The sequence below is a fragment of the Scyliorhinus torazame genome, chromosome 8, assembly GCF_047496885.1.
Source record: "Scyliorhinus torazame isolate Kashiwa2021f chromosome 8, sScyTor2.1, whole genome shotgun sequence".
NCBI lineage: Eukaryota > Metazoa > Chordata > Chondrichthyes > Carcharhiniformes > Scyliorhinidae > Scyliorhinus > Scyliorhinus torazame.
This window is the reverse complement of record NC_092714.1, coordinates 265,482,313-265,503,357: the sequence shown is the minus strand read 5'-3', so window position 1 is coordinate 265,503,357 and position 21,045 is coordinate 265,482,313.

Genomic DNA, 21,045 nt, shown 5'->3' with positions numbered 1-21,045 from the left:
TTATTTTCACAATTTTACAATGTCCCAAAGGGCTTCAGCCAATGAAGTGACGTAATATCAGAACACAGCAGCCAGTTTACACACAAGCTCCAAAATAGTAACATAGCTGTTTGGTGGAGGAGATTTGCTGAGAAAATACAGATGTTGTTGAAGTTTTTCATCATGCACTCATCATGACAATTCACAAGAATACCGAATAAGGAATAAGGAACAACGACTTATGGTGTGTGAGAAGAGAGTGCTGATTGGCTGGCAAGTGGACTCTGATTGGTAGAGGCGTTGCCACGGGGAATGCACCAGTTAACCGGTGACTGACTTAACTGCCAAGCTTTGTTTAACTTTGAACTAGGCAGGTTAATCAGGGCATTTCCCTTCAATGAGCTTTGACAACATGTGTCTTTTTACAGGAATAAATTGCCTGGGAGTGTGTTGGAGGCAGGTTCAATCGAGGCGTTCGAGTGGGCATTAAATTATTATTTGAATGGAAACAATATGCAAGGGGAGGGGGAAAACGCAGACGAATGGCACTAAAGTCATGATGCTCATTTGGAGCGCTAGTTGCAGATACGATGGCTTCCTTCTAAGCCATGACAATTCTGTGATCACAGCAGTACTCAAATAGTAAAGTAATAATGACCTGATAATCTGTTTTACGCAGGTTGATTCTTAAGGTTGAATATTGGCTAGAACAAAGGATACTTGCAAATGACTATAAGGTAGGAGCAGATGACAAAACCCCATTCTTCCATTTGTCAATTGCTTTTAGGCAATTTACTATCTGGTACATTTAACCCAGAGTTGGGAGATTGGTAGTGGGGGGAACGCAAATATCTCATCAATATCAGTGGCCATGGCATATTCTAATAGTTAAAGATCCTTAGACAATCAGTAGTGTAAGATATATAATTAGATTACGGAGAGGCTGGGGGGGGTTCTTCTTTGAAATAGTGCCCCAGGGTACGTTTGCATACACCCGAAATTGGGCCTTGGTTTAACGACTCACTTGAAATACCTGAGGCAGTGCAGCGCTGTACTGTACTGGGAGTTTCCGCCTCAATTTTGCACTCCTGTCTTTGAAATGGAGGCTAGACTGAATAGGAATCGTGCCCAGCGATTCCCCACTCTGAACCCGGAGCTGTTGAGAACAATTGTCAGGCCAACAATAAAGTTCTAGTTGCACCTGAAGATTCAACACCAGGATCTACCATTTCTATCTGGCTCAAGCAAATTCAATGAGTTATTAAAAGGTTATAACTGTATATCTTACAGAGCCATTGGACTGAAGCCTGCCTTCCTGGTAGACTTCCCTCTGCTCTGTAATCATTCTGCTTCCTGTTGTTGATGCCTGCTGAATAGGATGTCCTTTATAAAGTGATTGAGGAAACTGAGTAGAGGATTTAAGATACATCAGGAAGTAATCTAAATACATTTAAAGGTTATTTTGTGTTCTGCCTCATCTCTACAAGCCAATTGGTTGCAATGTCTCCTTTTGATAATTATAATTACGGAAAAAAGGTCACTGTGAGTGTGAAATGTCAAATTCAAATCTCCGGACTTACTCTGTACAATTTTTGGCAGCACAGATTTAGCTTCCTGATTGGACCAATTTGTCCAGAAATAACTTGCATTTCCATAGCGCCTTTCATATCCCGAGGACATCCTGAAGGGCTTTACAAGAACAATTTATTTTGATGCAGTCCATTTATGAAAAGCAAGATCCCCCAAACTGCAGATGAGTGCGCCTGTTTTCTTTTTTTTAATATAAATTTAAGAGTACCCAATTTATTTTTCCATATCAGGGGTAATTTGGCGTGGCCAATCCACCTAACCTGCACATCTTTGGGTTGTGGGGGTGAAACCCACGCAGACACGGGGAGACTGTTTTCTGATGTCTTAAGCTGAGGAAGGAGACCTGGGGCGCTCCCTCTCTCTTTGTTAAAAAGTGTATCCATAGGATCATGAACCTCCACCTGCCCAGTCTGGCCGATCTCACTTCACACACTTTAACAATCTCAAGGGTGCACAAAAACCTAACTGGAATGTTACCATGGATACTGGAGCTCCGTTAGCTGGGGAGATGACCTTGATGTGTGCAAATTGTCCACTTAACAATAGTTAATGCACTTCCAAGTGCTCCATTGTACGTGACATGTTTTAGGAATTCTCTGGGAGTAACTATAAAAACGACAGCTTTTCTTTTTTGACACGTTGCATGAGCTGTTGGTGAGTTAATGCAGGATATCAGATAGGCACAGAAACACATCATCATTTTTCAGAGGCTTCAAATATAACAACTGAAAATTCCACGCAAGGAGAGGTTCAGATTGTTTGATATATGGACTACACGTTCTCTCTCGATACAACCCACTTATGTAACACTGAAAAACAAGGGTTAGATTGGCAAGACGCTGCCAGACTTACACTTAGCATAGAAACACAGGAAAATACTTTCATTTACATAGTAGCATTCATCACCTCTCAAAGTGCACCATTATAGCCAAGGAAATATGTTATTATTATTTTTTTAAAATTTAGATTACCCAATTCATTTTTTCCAATTAAGGGGCAATTTAACATAGCCAATCCACCTAGCCTGCACATCTTTGGGTTGTGGGGGCGAAACCCACGCAAACACAGGGAGAATGTGCAAACTCCACACGGGCAGTGGGGAAATATGTTTTGATGTGTAACCACTGGATTTAGACTTGTGGGTGGCACAGCAGCACAGCGGTTAGCACTGTTGCTTCACAGCACCAGGGTCCCAGGTTCGTTTCCAACTTGGGTCACTGTCTGTGCGGAGTCTGCACATCCTCCCCGTGTGTGCGTGGGTTTCCTCCGGGTGCTCCGGCTTCCTCCCACAGTCCAAAAGATGTGCGGGTTAGGTGGATTGGCCGTGATAAATTGTCTTTAGTGTCCAAAAGGTTAGGTGGGGGTACGGGAATAGGGTGGAGGTATAGGATTTGGTGCTCTTTCAAAGGGCCAGTACAGATATGATGGGCCGAATGGCTCCTTCTGCACTGTAAATTCTATGATTCTATAATCTATTGTCACGCACTGAGGTACAGTGAAAAGTATTGTTCTGTGTACAGTCCAGGCAGTTCACCCCTAGATGAAAACATTGAACATACGATAAATACACTTTATAAGTACATAAACATAGACATTGGGTCACGGCGCTGAGGTCCCAGGTTCGATCCCGGCTCTGGGTCACTGTCCGTGTGGAGTTTGCACATTCTCCCCGTGTCTGCGTGGGTTTCGCCCCCACAACACAAAAATGTGCAGGATAGGTCGATTGGCCACGCTAAATTGCCCCTTAATTGGAAAAAAATGAATTGGATACTCTAAATTTAAAAAAAAAACATAGACATTGGGTAAAGCATACGGAATATGGTGTAATGTAGGAAATATGATAATGATTAGATCATAGAATTGTTCTCCAACACAATCTGTAAACCCATGGCCCGCCATTTCCCCCCACTCTATCATTACCACCAAGCCAGGGGATCAACACTATTGAGCAGTGCAGAGCGCATGTCAGGAACAATAGGCATACCTAAAAATGAGGTGCCAATCTGGTGAAGCTACAACACAGGACTACTTGTGTGCCAAGCAGCAAGTAATTGACAGAGCTAAGTGATTCCCCAACAAACGCATCAGATCTGAGCTCTGCAGGCCTGTCGCATCGAGCCTTGAATGGTGGTGGACAATTAAACAACTCACTGGAGAGGAGGTTCTACAAATATCCCCATCCTCAATGATGAAGGAGCCCAGCACATCTGTGCCAAAGACAAGGCTACAGCATTCTCAACAATCTTCAGCCAGAGTGGATAAAAGCTTTGACAAAGGGTCATCTGGACTCGAAACGTTAGCTCTTTACTCTCCCTACAGATGCTGCCAGACCTGCTGAGATTTTCCAACATTTTCTCTTTGAGTGCCAAGTGGATGATCCAACTCGGTCTCCTCCAAAGGTGCTCAGCGTCACAGATATCAGTCTTCAGCCAATACGACTCACTCCGCGTGATAGCAAGAAACGGCTGGAGGCACTGGATACTGCAAAGGCTCTGGGCCCTGACAATATCTGACAATAGTACTGAAGACTTGTGCTCCAGAACTTACCGCACCTCTAGCCAAGCTGTTCCAGTACAGACACAACACAACACTGGCACCTACCCAGCAATGTGGAAAATTGCCCAGGTGTGTACTGTACAAAAGGAACAGGAGAAATCCAACCCAGCCAATTGCTGCCCAATCAGTCTACTCTCCATCATCAGCAAAGTGATCGAAGGGGTCATCAACAGTGCCATCCAAGGGTGGCATGTGGCGCAGTGGTTAACACTGGGACTGCGGCGCTGAGGACCCAGGTTCGAAACCCGGCCCTGGTCACTGTCCGTGTAGAGTTTGCCTATTCTCCCCATGCCTGCGTGGGTTTCACCCCACAACCCAAAGATGTGCAATTTCGGTGGATTGGCCAGGCTAAATTGCCCTTTAATTGGAGAAAAAATAATTGGGTACTCTAAATTTTAAAGAAAAATAAACGGCGCAATCAAGCGGCACTTACTCAGCAATAACCTGCTCACGGACGTTCAGTTTGGGTTCCGCCAGGGTCACTCAGCTCCTGACCTCATTACAACCTTGGTTCAAACATGGACAAAAGAGCTGAATGCCAGAGGTGAGGTGAGAGTGACTGCTCTTGGCATCAAGGCAGCGTTTGGCCGAGTGCGGCATCAAGAAGCCCGAGCTAAACTAGAGTCAATGGGATCAGGGGGCCAGCTCTCTGCTGGTTGGTGTCATACCCGGCACAAAGGAAGATGGTTGTGGTGGTTGGAGGTCAATCATCTCAGCTCCAGGACATCACTGCAGGAGTTCCTCAGGGAAGTGTCCTAAACCCAACCATCTTCAGCTGCTTCATCAATGACCTCCCTTCCATCATAAGGTCAGAAGTGGGGGTGTTCGCTGATGACTGCACAGTGGTCAGCACCATTCGTGACTCCTCAATGTCCAAATGCAGCAAGACCTGGGCAATATCCAGGCTTGGGCTGACAAGTGGCAAGTTATAGTCACGCCACACAAATGCCAATGAAGCGCGGGTTCAATTCCCATACCAGCCTCCCCGAACAGGCGCCGGAATGTGGCGACTAGGGGCTTTTCACGGCAACTTCATTGAAGCCTACTTGTGACAATAAGTAAGTATTATAGTATTATTATTATCTCCTACAAGAGAGAATCAAAACATTGCCCCTTGACATTCAATGGCATTACCATCCCTGAGTCCCCCACAATCAACATCCTGGGGGTTAGCACTTACCCGAAACTGAACTGGACTAGTCACATCGATACTGTGGCTACCAGGGCAGGTCAAAGGCCAGGAACCCTGGGCGGGATTCTCTCAGCCCGGGGCCGGGCCGGAGAATCGCTGCGACCAGTACGAACCGCACCACGCCGCCCTGACGCCGGGACACGATTCCCCGCAGAGTGGAGAATCGGCGGCATTGTCGCCGGCGCGGCGCCGGTCAGGGGCCTCTTTACGTGGCGCCCCCCCTGGCCGATTCTCGACCGGGGATGGGCCGAGCGGCTGTCATAAAAAAGCCGAGTCCTGCCGGGGCCGTCCACACCTGCTCTCAGCCGGCGGGAACTCAGCGTGGAAGGGTCGGGGGGGGGGGGGGCCGCGCGGAGGGGGGAATCGACCCCGGGGGGCCTCCGATGTGGCCTGGCCCGCGATCGGGGCCCACCGATTGGCGGGCCGGCCTCTCTGGCTGGTGGCCTCCTTTCTTCCCCGCTGGCCCCTGTAGCCCTGCGCCATGCTGCGTTGGCGCCGGTGCCACTGCGCATGCGCCGTCCCCGCGGCGCCCAGTTCACGCCGGGATCAGCAGCTGGAGCGGCGTGAACCGCTCCATTGCCGTGCTGACCCCCTGTAGGGGCCAGAACTGCTGATCCTTGGGCCGTGTTGACGCCGTCGAGAAACGCGACGGCGTTTCCGCGCCGTCAACACTTAGCCGCAGGATCACAGAATCCCTACAGGAATTCCTATTTAGAGGTCCCTGGGCATGTCCCTATTTTGGGGTTCTGTGGGGGGAGAGGAGGGTCGGCTCACCCCGCACTTGGGGGGAGGGAGGGTGAAATCCTGGGTGTGGGTGGGGGGGGCTGATTTGTGATTTGGGAGTGGGGGTGTAGTGGGTTGAGAAATAGGCTGGGGGGGGTGGGGGGGGGGGGCGTGGGATTTTGCTACCATCTGCTCAAAATGGTGGCCCGATAGCGGAATTCCCTCGGGAATCCCTCGGATTCCTCGCCATGCATAAATTTGCTTGGAAAGGATACTGAATTGCATCGTGATTGGGAGCGCAGAACAGGAGCCATTCTCCTCCGCCGAGAGAACTGGGCTTGATTCTCCGCCGGGGGGATTCTCCGCTGCGCCGGCGGCGCACCCACACCCGCGGGTTTCCAGGCGGCGTGGGGTGGCCACAGTGGGAAATCCCATTGACAGGTGGCGGGACCGGAGAATGCCGCTGCCGACGAGGTTGCGCCTCGCTGGAAAGCGCAGCTGACAGACGGGAGAATCCCGCCCATAGCCTCCCAAACGGAGAATCTTGCCCAGTGTAAATAAACCGGTTTGGAGTAAACACCTGAGTCAGGCAACAGGCCCTCTTCATAAGATACATGGCGCAGCGTGCCCGCCACTCCAGATCTATCCAGCCTCCTGTGTAAATCTATCTGATTTTTGGGTGATTGAGAACCCCGCTGCTTAGTTGAGGGGGTAGCCAGGGAGGATCACTCAAAGAAGAAGGTCCATACCTGTCATTAGTTGAGGGAATGAACCTGAGAAGAGAGAACGTTAGGAAGAAGTGGAAGGAGCAATGTATAAACATCTTTATACAACAGCAGAACACACATAAAATAAATTGTACACACCCTACCTTTCTATAGCACCTTAAACATAGTAAAACAACTCAAGGAAGGCTTTTTACTGTTGTGTAATCAAATAAAAATTGTCAGGGCAGCACGGTGGCGCAGTGGGTTAGCCCTGTTGCCTCACGGCGCCGAGGTCCCAGGTTCAATTCTGGGTCACTGGCCGTGTGGCGTTTGCACATTCTGCATGGGTTTCGCCCCCACAACCCAAGGATGTGCAGGCTAGGTGGATTGGCCACGCTAAATTGCCCCTTAATGGGACAAAATGAATTGGGTACTCAAAATTTTTTTTTTTAATTGTCATTGAGCCAAATAAGGAGATATTAGAGTAGATGGTCTAAAGCTTGGCCAAAGAGGTAGGTAGGTACATCTTAAAGGAGGAGCGAGGTTTAGGGAGGTTATGTCTTGGCTTCAAGAGTAGGCAATCAATTATTAATTAAATCATCAAAGAAAATTAATTTTTGTTCGCAAAAATTGTACAAAATGTAGACTGGCCAATGTTTTGACAATGAACGACTGGCTCCCTGGCTCCCTGGAGGGTCTTTGATCACTCAATGGAATCAATGATTTAGAAGCTAAATGCTACAAGTCTATATGTTGCGTGACAAGCTGATTCAATCTGTATTGTAGGCAGTTTCTTCAGGCACGTTACACAAACATAATAACTAATGACAAGGCCACAGGTACACAGAAGTGAAGAACCTGTTCTGATCCTTCCCACAGAGGTACATGAGTTTCGGGAACCTTGGATAACGAGAGATATTGTAGGCCTCGTCAAAAAGAAAAAGGAGGCATTTGTCAGGGCTAAAAGGCTGGGAATAGACGAAGCCTGTGTGGAATATAAGGAAAGTAGGAAGGAACTTAAGCAAGGAGTCAGGAGGGCTAGAAGGGGTCACGAAAAGTCATTGGCAAATACGGTTAAGGAAAATCCCAAGGCTTTTTACACGTACATAAAAAGCAAGAGGGTAGCCAGGGAAAGGGTTGGCCCACTGAAGGATAGGCAAGGGAATCTATGTGTGGAGCCAGAGGAAATGGGCGAGGTACTAAATGAATACTTTGCATCAGTATTCACCAAAGAGAAGAAATTGGTAGATGTTGAGTCTGGAGAAGGGTGTGTAGATAGCCTGGGTCACATTGAGATCCAAAAAGTCGAGGTGTTGGGTGTCTTAAAAAATATTACGATAGATAAGTCCCCAGGGCCTGATGGGATCTACCCCAGAATACTGAAGGAGGCTGGAGAGGAAATTGCTGAGGCCTTGATAGAAATCTTTGGATCCTCACTGTCTTCAGGTGATGTCCCGGAGGACTGGAGAATAGCCAATGTTGTTCCTCTGTTTAAGAAGGGTAGCAAGGATAATCCAGGGAACTACAGGCCGGTGAGCCTTACTTCAGTGGTAGGGAAATTACCGGAGAGAATTCTTCGAGACAGGATCTACTCCCATTTAGAAGCAAATGGACGTATTAGTGAGAGGCAGCATGGTTTTGTGAAGGGGAGGTCGTGTCTCACTAACTTGATAGAGTTTTTCGAGGAGGTCACTAAGATGATTGATGCAGGTAGGGCAGTCGATGTTGTCTATATGGACTTCAGTAAGGCCTTTGGCAAGGTCCCTCATGGTAGACTAGTACAAAAGGTGAAGTCACACGGGATCAGGGGTGAGCTGGCAAGGTGGATACAGAACTGGCTAGGTCATAGAAGGCAGAGAGTAGCAATGGAAGGATGCTTTTCTAATTGGAGGGCTGTGACCAGTGGTGTTCCACAGGGATCAGTGCTGGGACCTTTGCTGTTTGTAGTATATATAAATGATTTGGAGGAAAATGTAACTGGTCTGATTAGTAAGTTTGCAGATGACACAAAGGTTGGTGGCATTGCGGATAGCGATGAGGACTGTCAGAGGATACAGCAGGATTTAGATTGTTTGGAGACTTGGGCGGAGAGATGGCAGATGGAGTTTAATCCGGACAAATATGAGGTAATGCATTTTGGAAGGTCTAATGCAGGTAGGGAATATACAGTGAATGGTAGAACCCTCAAGAGTATTGAAAGTCAAAGAGATTTGGGGTACTGGTCCACAGGTCACTGAAAGGGGCAACACAGGTGGAGAAGGTAGTCAAGAAGGCATACGGCATGCTTGCCTTCATTGGCCGGGGCATTGAGTGTAAGAATTGGCAAGTCATGTTGCAGCTGTATAGAATCTTAGTTAGGCCACACTTGGAGTATAGTGTTCAATTCTGGTCGCCACACTACCAGAAGGATGTGGAGGCTTTAGAGAGGGTGAGGAAGAGATTTACCAGAATGTTGCCTGGTATGTAGGGCATTAGCTATGAGGAGCGGTTGAATAAACTTGGTTTGTTCTCACTGGATCGACGGAGGTTGAGGGGCGACCTGATATAGGTCTACAAAATTATGAGGGGCATAGACAGAGTGGATAGTCAGAGGCTTTTCCCCGGGGTAGAGGGGTCAATTACTAGGGGGCATAGGTTTAAGGTGAGAGGGGCAAGGTTTAGAGTAGATGTACGAGGCAAGTTTTTTACACAGAGGGTAGTGGGTACCTGGAACTCGCTGTCGGAGGAGGTGGTGGAAGCAGGGACGATAGTGACATTTAAGGGGCATCTTGACAAATACATGAATAGGATGGGAATAGAGAGATACGGACCCAGGAAGTGTAGAAGATTGTAGTTTAGTCAGGCAGCATGGTCGGCACGGGCTTGGAGGGCCGAAGGGCCTGTTCCTGTGCTGTACATTTCTTTGTTCCATCCTATCCATGTGTTTGTCGAGATGCCTTTTGAACACCGTTAATGTATCTGCTTCCACAACCTCTCCTGGTTAGGCGTCCCAGGCACTCACCACCCTCTGCGTAAAAAACCTGCCTCACACATCTCCTCTAAACTTTGCCCCACAGACCTTAAACCTATGCCCCCTGGTGACTGACCCCTCCACCCTGGGAAAGAGTGCCCGCCCATCCACTCTATCCATGCCCCTCATAATCTTGTAGACCACTATTTGGTCACCCCTCAACCTCCATCTTTCTAATGAAAACAGCCAGAGCCTATTCAGCCTCTCCACATAGCTGACACCCTCCAGACCAGGCAACATTCTGGTAAACCTCCTCTGCAGCCTCTCCAAAGCCTCCACATCCTTCTGGTAGTGTGGAGAGCAGAATTGTGCGCAATATTCCAAGTGCGGCCTTACCATGGTCCTATACAACTGTAGCATGGCTTGCCAGTTTTTATACTCGATGCTCCATCCAATGAAGGCAAGCATTCCGTATGCTTTCCCGACTACCTTGTCCACTTGTGTTGCCACCTTTAAAGGTCTGTGGGCCTGCACGCCCAGATCTCTCTGACTTTCTATATTCCTAAGAATTTTACCATTTGCGGTATATTTGCCCTCTATGTTAGACCTACCAAAATGCATTGCGTGCTGCTCGACCTTGTTAACGAGGGGCTGGCGAGCGCAGTCTCGGCGAACCGGCTGGCAAGCCTTCACTTGCGGCAAGAAGCCCGTGGGGCCTCATTAAGTGGACCAATTGGGCAGCACGGTGGCGCAGTGGTTAGCACTGCTGCCTCACGGCGCCAAGGTCCCAGGTTCGATCCCGGCTCGGGGACACTGTCCGTGTGGAGTTTGCACATTCTCCCCGTGTTTGCGTGGGTTTCGCCCCCACAACCCAAAAGATGTGCAGGCTGGGTGGATTAGCCACGCCAAATTGCCCCTTAATTGGAAAAAAATGAATTGGGTACTCTAAATGTATTAAAAAGTGGACCAATTAACGTTGAATAGCGTTGACGGCCTCGCTGGGCCGAGGGGCGGAAAGTTCGTGGCAGTTCCTGCCCGCTACTACACTTCAAAATCTTTCTGGAGAATCGCACCCTTCGTCGCACAGTCTGGGCAGAACTGCGGAAAATGGAATTTATCCTTGAATAGTGTGAGATAATGCCTTTTGGGATGACTAAGGAGAATAGACAATGAATGGTAAGACCCGAGGAAGTACAGAGGACCAGAGGAATCTTGGTGTGAATGTTGTCCTGGGAGTGTTCCTTTAAGAAATGTTTTTGTCTTATCACATGGCTTCAGTACCTCTAAGGTATGATTCTGTGAGTATGACTGTATTAGGCTGTTACTTGAAGTCTGTGAGTCAGCTTTCCCAACTTTAAAAAAAATAAATTTAGAGTACCCAATTCTATTTTTTTTCCAATTAAGGGGCAATTTAGCGCGGCCAATCCACCTAGCTTGCACATCTTTTGGGCTGTGGGGGCGAAACCCACGCAAACACGGAGAGAATGTGCAAACTCCACGCGGACAGCGACCCAGAGCCGGGATTCGAACCTGGGACCTCGGCGCCGTGAGGCAGCAGGGCTAACCCACTGCGCCACCGTGCTGCCCAGCTGGCCCAACTTTGACACAAGCCCCCAGATGTCGGGAAGGAGGACTTTGCAGAGTTGACAGGGCTGGGGTTGCCGTTACCGTTTCCGGTGCCTGGGTCGTGCTGGAGGGGGGGGGGGGGGGGGGGGACCATCCGGATTCATTCCCTTTTGGAGACTTTGTCGGAGTTTGCTGCAATTCAGTGGCTTGCTCGGCCATTTCAGAGAGCAACTAAATCAACCACATTGCTGTGGGTCTGGAGTCACGTGTAGGTCAGACCGGGAGAGGAGGGCAGATTTCCTTCCCGAAAGGACATTCGACCTGCCAATTCGTGCACTGCATTGCCTTTTCTTCCAGCCAGTGTTGAGTTGGGTGATGTAGAATATGCTTCGAAGCATTGACGTGTACAACACAGGAGGCTATTCGGCCCATCACACCTGTGCGAGCTCTTTGACAGAGTTAATCCATTCTCCCACTCCCCATAACTCTTTGCACACAGCCCTGAAAGCCATTCCTTTTTAAATAAAAATCCACTGCCCGTTTGAAAATTCCTGTTGAGTCTGCTCCCACCTCCATCCATTTCCAGATCACATCTCGGCTTTGCAGTAATCTATGTGCCATCTCCCGGTTCTTTTCCCAATCACCTTAAATGTGAGAAGTTGTGAAAGACATAGATGTAAGTTTGCCAGTTCTGCCTTTGCTTATATGTGCAGGTCCCTCTGTATCGCCATGTAAGGCTGAGAGATTACACAGTGAGAGCAAGACAGAGAGCTCTCTGAAACCAGGTCGGACAACAAGGTTTGGGGAGAGATAAGTATTCACAACGCTCCCACACACGCACTTCAAGAGCAATGCTTCTTATTTTCATTCAGCTTATCCTTAATAAAGGGAAGTTAATTGAATGCTCCCCGCTGAATCCAGAACAATGATGATAGCATGAGTTTTTTTAAATTGCCATGGTTACGGTGGTAAAATGCTCCAGTTATCTCTGTTTTTCATCCCATCCTCCTCAAAGGCTGCGTACATTCCTCGGGAGAATGTAGCCAAGAAAACAAAACGCCTGGTTTACAATAACCACTCATCCTGTGATTGGCAGTGTGCCACTCATATTCGGTGCATGTGGGCGGAGGGGACCTGGGTCAAGGGTCAGGGTTTTGGGGAAATGTGCAGTGCTTCTGTGTGTCTTACAGCCATAGGGCACACCTGCCCCTTACTGGTTTCACTGACTCCATCCTCCCACATACCCCTTGGTCATAACTCGGGCAGCACGGTAGCATTGTGGATAGCACAATTGCTTCACAGCTCCAGGGTCCCAGGTTCGAGTCCGGCTTGGGTCACTGCCTGTGCGGAGTCTGCACATTCTCCCCGTGTGTGTGTGGGTTTCCTCCGGGTGATCCGGTTTCCTCCCACAGTCCAAAGATGTGCGGGTTAGGTGGATTGGCCATCATAAATTGCCCTTAGTGTCCAAAATTGCCCTTAGTGTTGGGTGGGGTTACTGGGTTATGGGGTTAGGGTGGCGGTGTTGACCTTGGGTAGGGTGCTCTTTCCAAGAACCGGTGCAGACTCGATGGGCCGAATGGCCTCCTTCTGCACTGTAAATTCTATGATAACTCACAAAGATTCTGTCTGCTGTTCCTGATAAGACCCCTCACAATACCCCTTCAGCTCCATCACCTATTCGCTTGTGTAAAATTCTTCACAGCTGCTCCGAGTTTCAAAGGTTTACACCGGCTGAGGGGGCGTATGTGTCAATCAAAAGAAGGAGAAAAGGATAGACAGAAATGGAGGGAGAATGAGAGCAAGATGGAAAAGATAAAGGAAGAGCGGGAATGGCTTGCTGTCTCAAATTTAAAATTCCCATCCTCATAGTTAAACATCTCCATGTCCTTGCCCCTCTCTATCTCCGTATCACCAGCTTCACACCTCCTTGAGAAGTCTGCATTCCTTCAACTCTATCCTGATAAGCATCGCATTGGGTAACCATTTAGCACCAAGCCATCTGAAGACGTACAGAAAGAGGAAACCAAAAACGTGGTAAAACAAGAGTCCTTAAAGAGTGATGTCGAGGTAATTGAGGAGGGAGTATATAATAATCTTTATTGTCACAAGTAGGTTTACATTAACACTGCAAGGAAGTTACTGTGAAAATCCCCTAGTCGCCACATTCCGGCGCCTGTTCAGGTACACAGAGGGAGAATTCAGAATATCCAAATGACCTAATAGCATGTCTTTCGGGGCTCGTGGGAGGAAACCGGAGCACCCGGAGGAAATCCACGCAAACACAGGGGGAACGTGCAGACTCCGCACAGAGAGTGACCCAAGCCGGGAATCAAACCTGGGACCCTGGTGCTGTGAAGTCACAGTGCTAACCACTGTGCTACCATGCCGCCCGCAGAGCTTATCATCTAGATAGCTGAAGGATGGTGTTGTTAACCCTCCAGGATAAATTACCCGGGGGTCTCCAAGAATTGCACAGCAGACTCAATGGGCTGAATGGCCTTATTCTGCTCCTATACCTTACTGTCTAATTGAAGATTAACATTTAGGAGAATGCTGTGAGAAACACTGACATAAAACCACAGGGGCTTTGAAAAGGTGCATCACTTTCATTGATCCCTGTTGTTAATTTGTTATAAAATGGGGCAGCACGGTGGCGCAGGGAGTAGCTCTGCTGCCTCACGGCGCCGGGGTCCCAGGTTCGATCCCGGCTCTGGGTCACTGTCCGTGTGGAGTTTGCACATTCTCCCCGTGTTTGCGTGGGTTTCGCCCCCACAACCCAAAGATGTGCAGGCTAGGTGGATTGGCCACGATTGCCCCTTAATTGGAAAAAATTAATTGGATAATCTAAATTTTTAAAATTTGTTCTAAAATGATTGGTGATGGGAATTGAAGCTGTTTTACTGACAGTGAAGAATCATTCAATCGAGTAACAAACATCCTGTTTTTGAATTGGCTGTGGGAAGGCAGTACACCATGATGATGGGCATGCCAGGTGACCAATGGTAGGTATATGGGGCAGGGCTATTGGAGGGGGAGGTCATGTTGGCAACTAGGGGATTTTCACAGTAATCTCATTGCAGTGTTAATCAAAGCCTACTTGTCACAAGAGGCATAGGGAAGCTTTCAAAAATGTCTTTTGGCTGAACCCCTCGTGGGGTAGGAGGAGAGAAGCACTCCCTCCAGATTTCAAAGAGTCAAAGGTCTCCCAAAACCTCCATGTCCTGCCTTCCAATGGTGGTGGATTCCTGATCTAGTAATGGGCTGGTATTGAGCAGGTCTTTGGGAACCTTTATGTTAATGAAGCCCTTCCATTAAGATCAGCGGGGCCACCAAAAGTGCCAACCCCCTTGGTGCAGGAACCCCCCCACACAGGCCGCTCCCCCCCCCCCAGCGTTCCCGCGCTGTTCCCGCCGGCAGCGACCAGGTATGGACGGCGCCGGCGGGAACCTGTCGTGTTGGGCAGGCCGCTCGGCCCATCCGGGCCGGAGAATCGCCGCTCGCCCGTTACAAATGGCAAGCGGCGATTCTCCCAGCGGCCAGCCGTGATTCTCGCCGCGCCGGTTTGGGGGGGGGGGGGAGAATCGCGTGCGGGCGTCGGGGCGGTGTGGCGGGACCCGCGCGGTGCCCGGGCGATTCTCCCCCTCCCCCAAACTGGCGCAGCGAGAATCACCCGAACCCTAACCCCGCGTGGAGGGGGGGGGGGAGAATTCAACCCCTAAACTTTGCGCTGGAGAGACCAGATACCCACGCCTCTGTACCAACAGAAGGGAAAGGAAGGGGATGGTGGGGAGAGAGGGGAAAGGAGGGTGGTGGGAGGGAGGGAGTCGGGGTGTTTGTGGAGGGGAGGGCCCAATAGGGCACTGCCTGGACTATCTACAGAGGCAGAAAAACAAAAGAACCTTCAATTATGATGTGCCAGATTCTGGGAGATCCCCAGAGGGGGTGATGGGCGACACAGTGTCAGGCACGAGTGAGACCCGCATCCCACTGCAGAGAGCCTCATGTGCACCCTGCGCTCCCGACACTGGGCGGCTGAACAGCCTTCGGACAGTCGCCCTCCGGGCCCGAATCCTCCACCACACTGAGTGCGGCGGGCGACACGGGCCCACCAACCAACCCAGGGGCTGCCTTGATCCCGCCACCGGGATCATCGACAGGCGGGATCTCCTCAGGCTCTTCCCGGGGCCCCCTGCTGGCGGGAGGTGGTGGTGCAGATGCCTGCTCCGCCCCCGTTGTCTGGCCACCGGGTTGAAAATAACACTGTAAACAGGTCCGGGGTGGCGGCAGAGGTGTCCGAAGGAAGCGGTTGGGACAGAGGGTCTTCCAAATTGTAACCCGCTAAGAAGCAGGGGGTTATCGCTGACCCCCTCCCCTGAGAAACTGAACAAGTCCGGAAATTGTCTCTTAGTTGGAAATAAAAGAATTGGGCACTCTAAATTTATTTTTAAAAAAGAGAAAACATGTGCTTAAAACATACAAAGTGTTGGCTTATCCAATTTGCAGAGGGATTTTTAAAAATGCATTGTCCGAGTATTCGAAAGGTGATTTGATTAACTCATGTTTGGAAGCTAATTTAGCCACAGTCCCATTGTCCAGGCAATTAGTCTTAATGGGCCATCTCCAGCAGTTGAATACCTCAGGTAATTGCCATAGATGCTTTGCTAATCTGTAGAAGCTGTGAGTCCTTCACACCCCCCATAAAATTATTGTCCTTGATGGGCTTTGCAGACAGACCGATTAACTCCAATGAATTGGAATCTGTTGTAACGCAAATTGTGGTTAGCCATCTTGGGCTGCGAGTTCAAATCATTTTAGTCTCTGAAATAAAAAGTCTGTTTTTAAAAGTTCAATTCAGGTTTCCAGTCAGTGGTTTAAAATAATTATTTGGCATAAAACACATCTTCATGACAACATTTACAGACTCCTCTTAAGTCATAAGTGCAACATATCCCCCTTCCCTCGCCAAGCTCTTTAAAATCGGAGCTGTTGTTTCTAGTGGTCGCTCAGAACAGATGTTATGTTCATGTCCTGTTCGTGTCACGACTTCATTTTTTGCCAGGGCCATCCCACACAAAGGAGGCCTGGGAGTGTTTGTAGATTTGTGGATTTCTGGATATATCCAAAAGTATTCAATCTGATTTTGAATGAACTTCGATATCAAATCATGGCTCCGCTTTCCAGAGTTGCTCAGTCAGGACTAAATCTGTCTTTAAGGGGTTGTCCAATTATAAAATCCAAAATGCCGCCACAAAAAAACAAAAACAGTTTCTGCTACTGATGATTAACGTTGGTGGGAGTTTTGTTTGTTGCGTTGGCAAGTAGCAGGTTTGAGCCAAGTTTGTCAATTAAATCACATTACCACTGAGCACGTAAGGAAATATCTTGCGACAATGTCGTTAGCTATAACGGTTCCCAAGTCAACCCAACATCCCCAGCCCCATCCTCCAAGGAATAATGGCAGAAACCACATTTTCACGAAGGTTGTTTCATTTGTTTTTGTGCATCATTGACAAGACCAGCATCGGTTCCCCATCTCTAATTGCCCTTGATAAGGTGGTGGTGGAGGGCCACCTTCACTGAATGGTTTACTAGTCCAATTCAGAGGGCAATTAAGGGTCAATCACATTTTTGAGAGTCTGGAGTCACATGGAGGCCAGACCGGTTAAGAATGGTAGCTTGCCCTTCCTGAAGGACACGAGTGAACCAGATGAGGTTTAGATGAGGAGCAAGATCATTATTAATGAGAGTAGTATTTTTATTCCAGATTTATTTAATTACTTGAATTTAAATTCCCCAGCCGCCAGAGTGGGACTTGAACTCATTCCTCCAGAACATTAGTCCAGGCCTCTCCCTGACCCGGCCGCTAACATTATCGCACTGCTACTGTCCCTCTTTTGTAAAGGATAAATCTATGACTTCCTCATTCAAGGTAATGGAAGAACCCATGGAAGTAGCACTCTCACCTCTGAGTGAGAGGGTGCAAGCCTGCTTCCCGTACCGGCCTCCCCGAACAGGTGCCGGAATGTGGTGACTAGGGGCTTTTCACAGCCACTTCATTTGAAGCCTACTTGTGACAATAAGCGATTTTCATTTTCATTTCAGAGACTTGAGCAGAAACATCTCGGCTGACATTCCCAGTGCAGTACTGAGGGAGTGCTGCACTGTCAGATGTCTTGTCTTTCAAGACAAGTTGGCCGCAAGAATCCACTCAGGTGGACAGCAAAGATCTCACGGTATTTTTTCAGAGGGGGACAGGGAAGTTCTCTTGTGTAAATTGTCTGTCATGGTTTCTACATTGCAAGCAACAATACTCTAAATATCGCTTCATCGGCTCTCGTACTTTGAGGCATCCAGAAGGAGCAAATATCAGTATATAAATGAAAGCCTAGCCGTTTAAGTGGGGTCAGGAATGTGGAAGGGACTGAAGGGCCAAGGGGCCCCCTCTCATCCTCGTGGCCTGAGGGTACTCAAAATCATCTCCTATAACTCTTCTCCCACCTCTACCACCCGCCCCCCCCTCCTTCCCTCCATCCAGCATCTGGGGAAGCTAATTGTGTGAAGGATGCTGTACTGTTTCAAGCTGTTCTTGGTACTTCAAACTCAGCCATTCACCTACCTCAGCGCCTGTAATATAATGGGTGAACAGTTATGGGTAATGAGTTGGTGACATGCATCATGATGGAACAGTGACATCATCAGTCATGTGCTAGAGACTGTCAGGAGCAGATGCAATAGTCAGGACTGGGGAGAGATGTGCCCTCCTCGTAAGTCATCATGTATATTAGTTTGAAGTAACCAGCCTGAGTCAGACCAGAATTATTCAAGATAAAACAGGCCATGCAACCATCATATGAAACAGTGGCAGCGTTTCAACATTCTGTATGTCAAGAAATATTATGGAAAAGCCCGAAAGGAAATGATTTTGGCGATGAATGAAATTTGTGTTGGCATTGAGTTCTATGCCAAGCCAATAAAGTGTATAAAATATGATCTCCTAGTGTGGAGCCAAGCTCCATCTCATACCAGACGAGAAAGCAGTCATCTGGCTTTCGCCCATAGATGCCGCTGTAATATTATCCTTATCCCTTGTCACTCAGATAACAATAGGAACTTGTTGTTGCCATTACAAATAGCTAGCTGTGCCACTTAGGTCCTATCTAGCATCATAGATTCACACAGCACAGAAGGAGGCCATTCGATCCCTCGTGCCTGTGTCAGCTCTTTGATAGGGCTACTCAGCTCAGCCACTGCCCTTCCTCTTTCACTAAGACACTGGGAATCTTTCCTTTTCCCTTTCGAAAGTTACAATTGAATCCTTTTCAGGTAGAGTATTGCCGGTTATAACAACTCACAACTCTCTCTCCGCCCCATTCATCCATTCCCACATCTTTTTGCCAATTAACCGAAATCTATGTGTTGCCTAGTTCAGGCCTGTGGAAACAGTTTCTTCCATTCTACTCTATCAAGTCTTTCATCAACAGGGATTATTTCTGAAAAACTACATTTTAAGAATATAAATTTGCTTTAAACAAATACTTCAAAGTTTTCCCTGCCTCCAGTGGTTGGAAGGTGTAACTACAACGTGACCTGTTTACATGGGAGTTTTCTATTATCAATATGAACATAGGATTTTTGAATAGAAAGAGTTCACATGTGGTGCCTGAAGCAGTAAATCTTTGACAGATCATGGATGATCAAGTTAGCACAGTGGTTAGCACTGTTGTTTCACAGTGCCAGGGACCCGGGTTCGATTCTCGGCTTGGGTCACTGTCTGTGCGGAGTCTGCATGTTCTCCCCGTGTCTGTGTGGGTTTCCTCCGGGCGCTCCGCTTTCCTCCACAGGTCCCGAAAAACGTGCTGTTAGGTGAATTGGACATTCTGAATTCTCCCTCTGTCCACCCGAACAGGCGCCGGAATGTGGCAACTAGGGGATTTTCACAGTAACTTCATTGCAGTGTTAATGTAAACCTACTTGTGACAATAATAAAGATTATTATTATACTCTTTTGCTTTAATGCACTTTTCTACCTGGGGAGGCTGGGGGTGGGGGGTGGGGGGGTGGGGGGGGGGGGGTGGCGGTGATGTGTTGCAAGAAAGTTGCAGTTTTAGTTTTGGGTTATAATGGACCAGTAACTCCGATGTTTCGACATTTTGGTAAGCATCCTCGTAATCTTTGGGGCAGCACGGTAGCCTTGTGGATAGCACAATTGCTTCACAGCTCCAGGGTACCAGGTTCGATTCCGGCTTGGGTCACTGTCTGTGCGGAGTCTGCACATCCTCCCCGTGTGTGCGTGGGTTTCCTCCGGGTGCTCCGGTTTCCTCCCACAGTCCAAAGATGTGCGGGTTAGGTGGATTGGCCATGATAAATTGCCCTTACTGTCCAAAATTGCCCTTAGTGTTGGGTGGGGTTACTGGGTTATGGGGATAGGGTGGAGGGGCTGAACTTGGGTAGGGTGCTCTTTCCAAGAGCCGGTGCAGACTCGATGGGCCGAATGGCCTCCTTCTGCACTGTAAATTCTATGATTCTATGATCTTCCGTCCAGAGCCAAGTTTGTTTGCTGCAAAGCAACATTAGTTACGTTTTCAGCCTTGTTGCTAAGTAGGTACGAACCTTCCCGAGTAATTTAATAATCCTGGAAACGGCCTTAACTGAGTCGCGTTCTGCGGTTGTGGAGGCTCCAGGATCTCCGACATCTTCTTAGGTTCTTTCTGAAGACCGTCTTGGCCAATGATGTGTCCAAGACAGTGAATAGAAGATTTAAAATTTGCACTTCTCTTTCTTGACCCTGAGATTGTGTAGTCCAGCCTTGCTAGAGTAGCTTCGAGGTTCTCCACCTGCTCTACATCGTTCAAACCTGTAATCAAAATGTCATCCAGGTAGCACTGCACACCCGATAGCCCAGTCAAGATCCGATCCAGCCTGCGAAACACCCCGATAATGTCACTGCATAACACGTGACATTACACCAGCCAATACGTAACAAATGCAAGGCCCTAACATCAGCTGCAGAGGAAGAGACAATTGCACTTGTGAGGGAAAAGTGCTTAAATGGTTAAAGCAGAGCCAGACAGAGATATTGGGATTATCTTCAGATTGTTCTAGTAAAGAGATAGCAGGGAGACTGAATGGCCTCCTTGTGATTGCCAGAGATTTCTATGGTTCTACGGACAGAGACAAACAAAGCAGTGGAAAAGGTTTGAGATGGAAGGGTGAGAATGGTAAAAGATTATGCGGGCAGCACGGTGGGTTAGCCCTGCTGCCTCACGGCACCGAGGTCCCAGGTTCGATCCCGGCTCTGGGTCACTGTCCGTGTCGAGTTTGCACATTCTCCCCGTGTTTGCGCGGGTTTCGCTCCCACAACCCAAAGATGTGCAGCGTAGGTGGATTGGCCATGCTAAATTGCCCCTTAATTGGAAAAAATGAATTGGGTACTCTAAAATAAAAAAAAGTAAAAGATTATTGGAGATAAAAGGCTGCACGGTGGCACAGTGGTTAGCACTTCTGCATCACGGCGCCGAGGACCCAGGTTCGATCACGGCTCTGGGTCACTGTCCGTGTGGAGTTTGCACATTCCCCCCCCCCGTATTTGCGTGGGTTTCGCCCCCACAACCCAAAGATGTGCAGGCAAGGTGGATTGGCCATTCTACAATTGCCCCTTAATTGGAAAAAATGAATTGGGTACTCTAAATTTAAAAAAAATTATTGGATATAAATGTACTGGTGGATTAAAGATGGACAGACGATTACCACATCTACAAACTGATGAAGCTGTTTTATTTTTG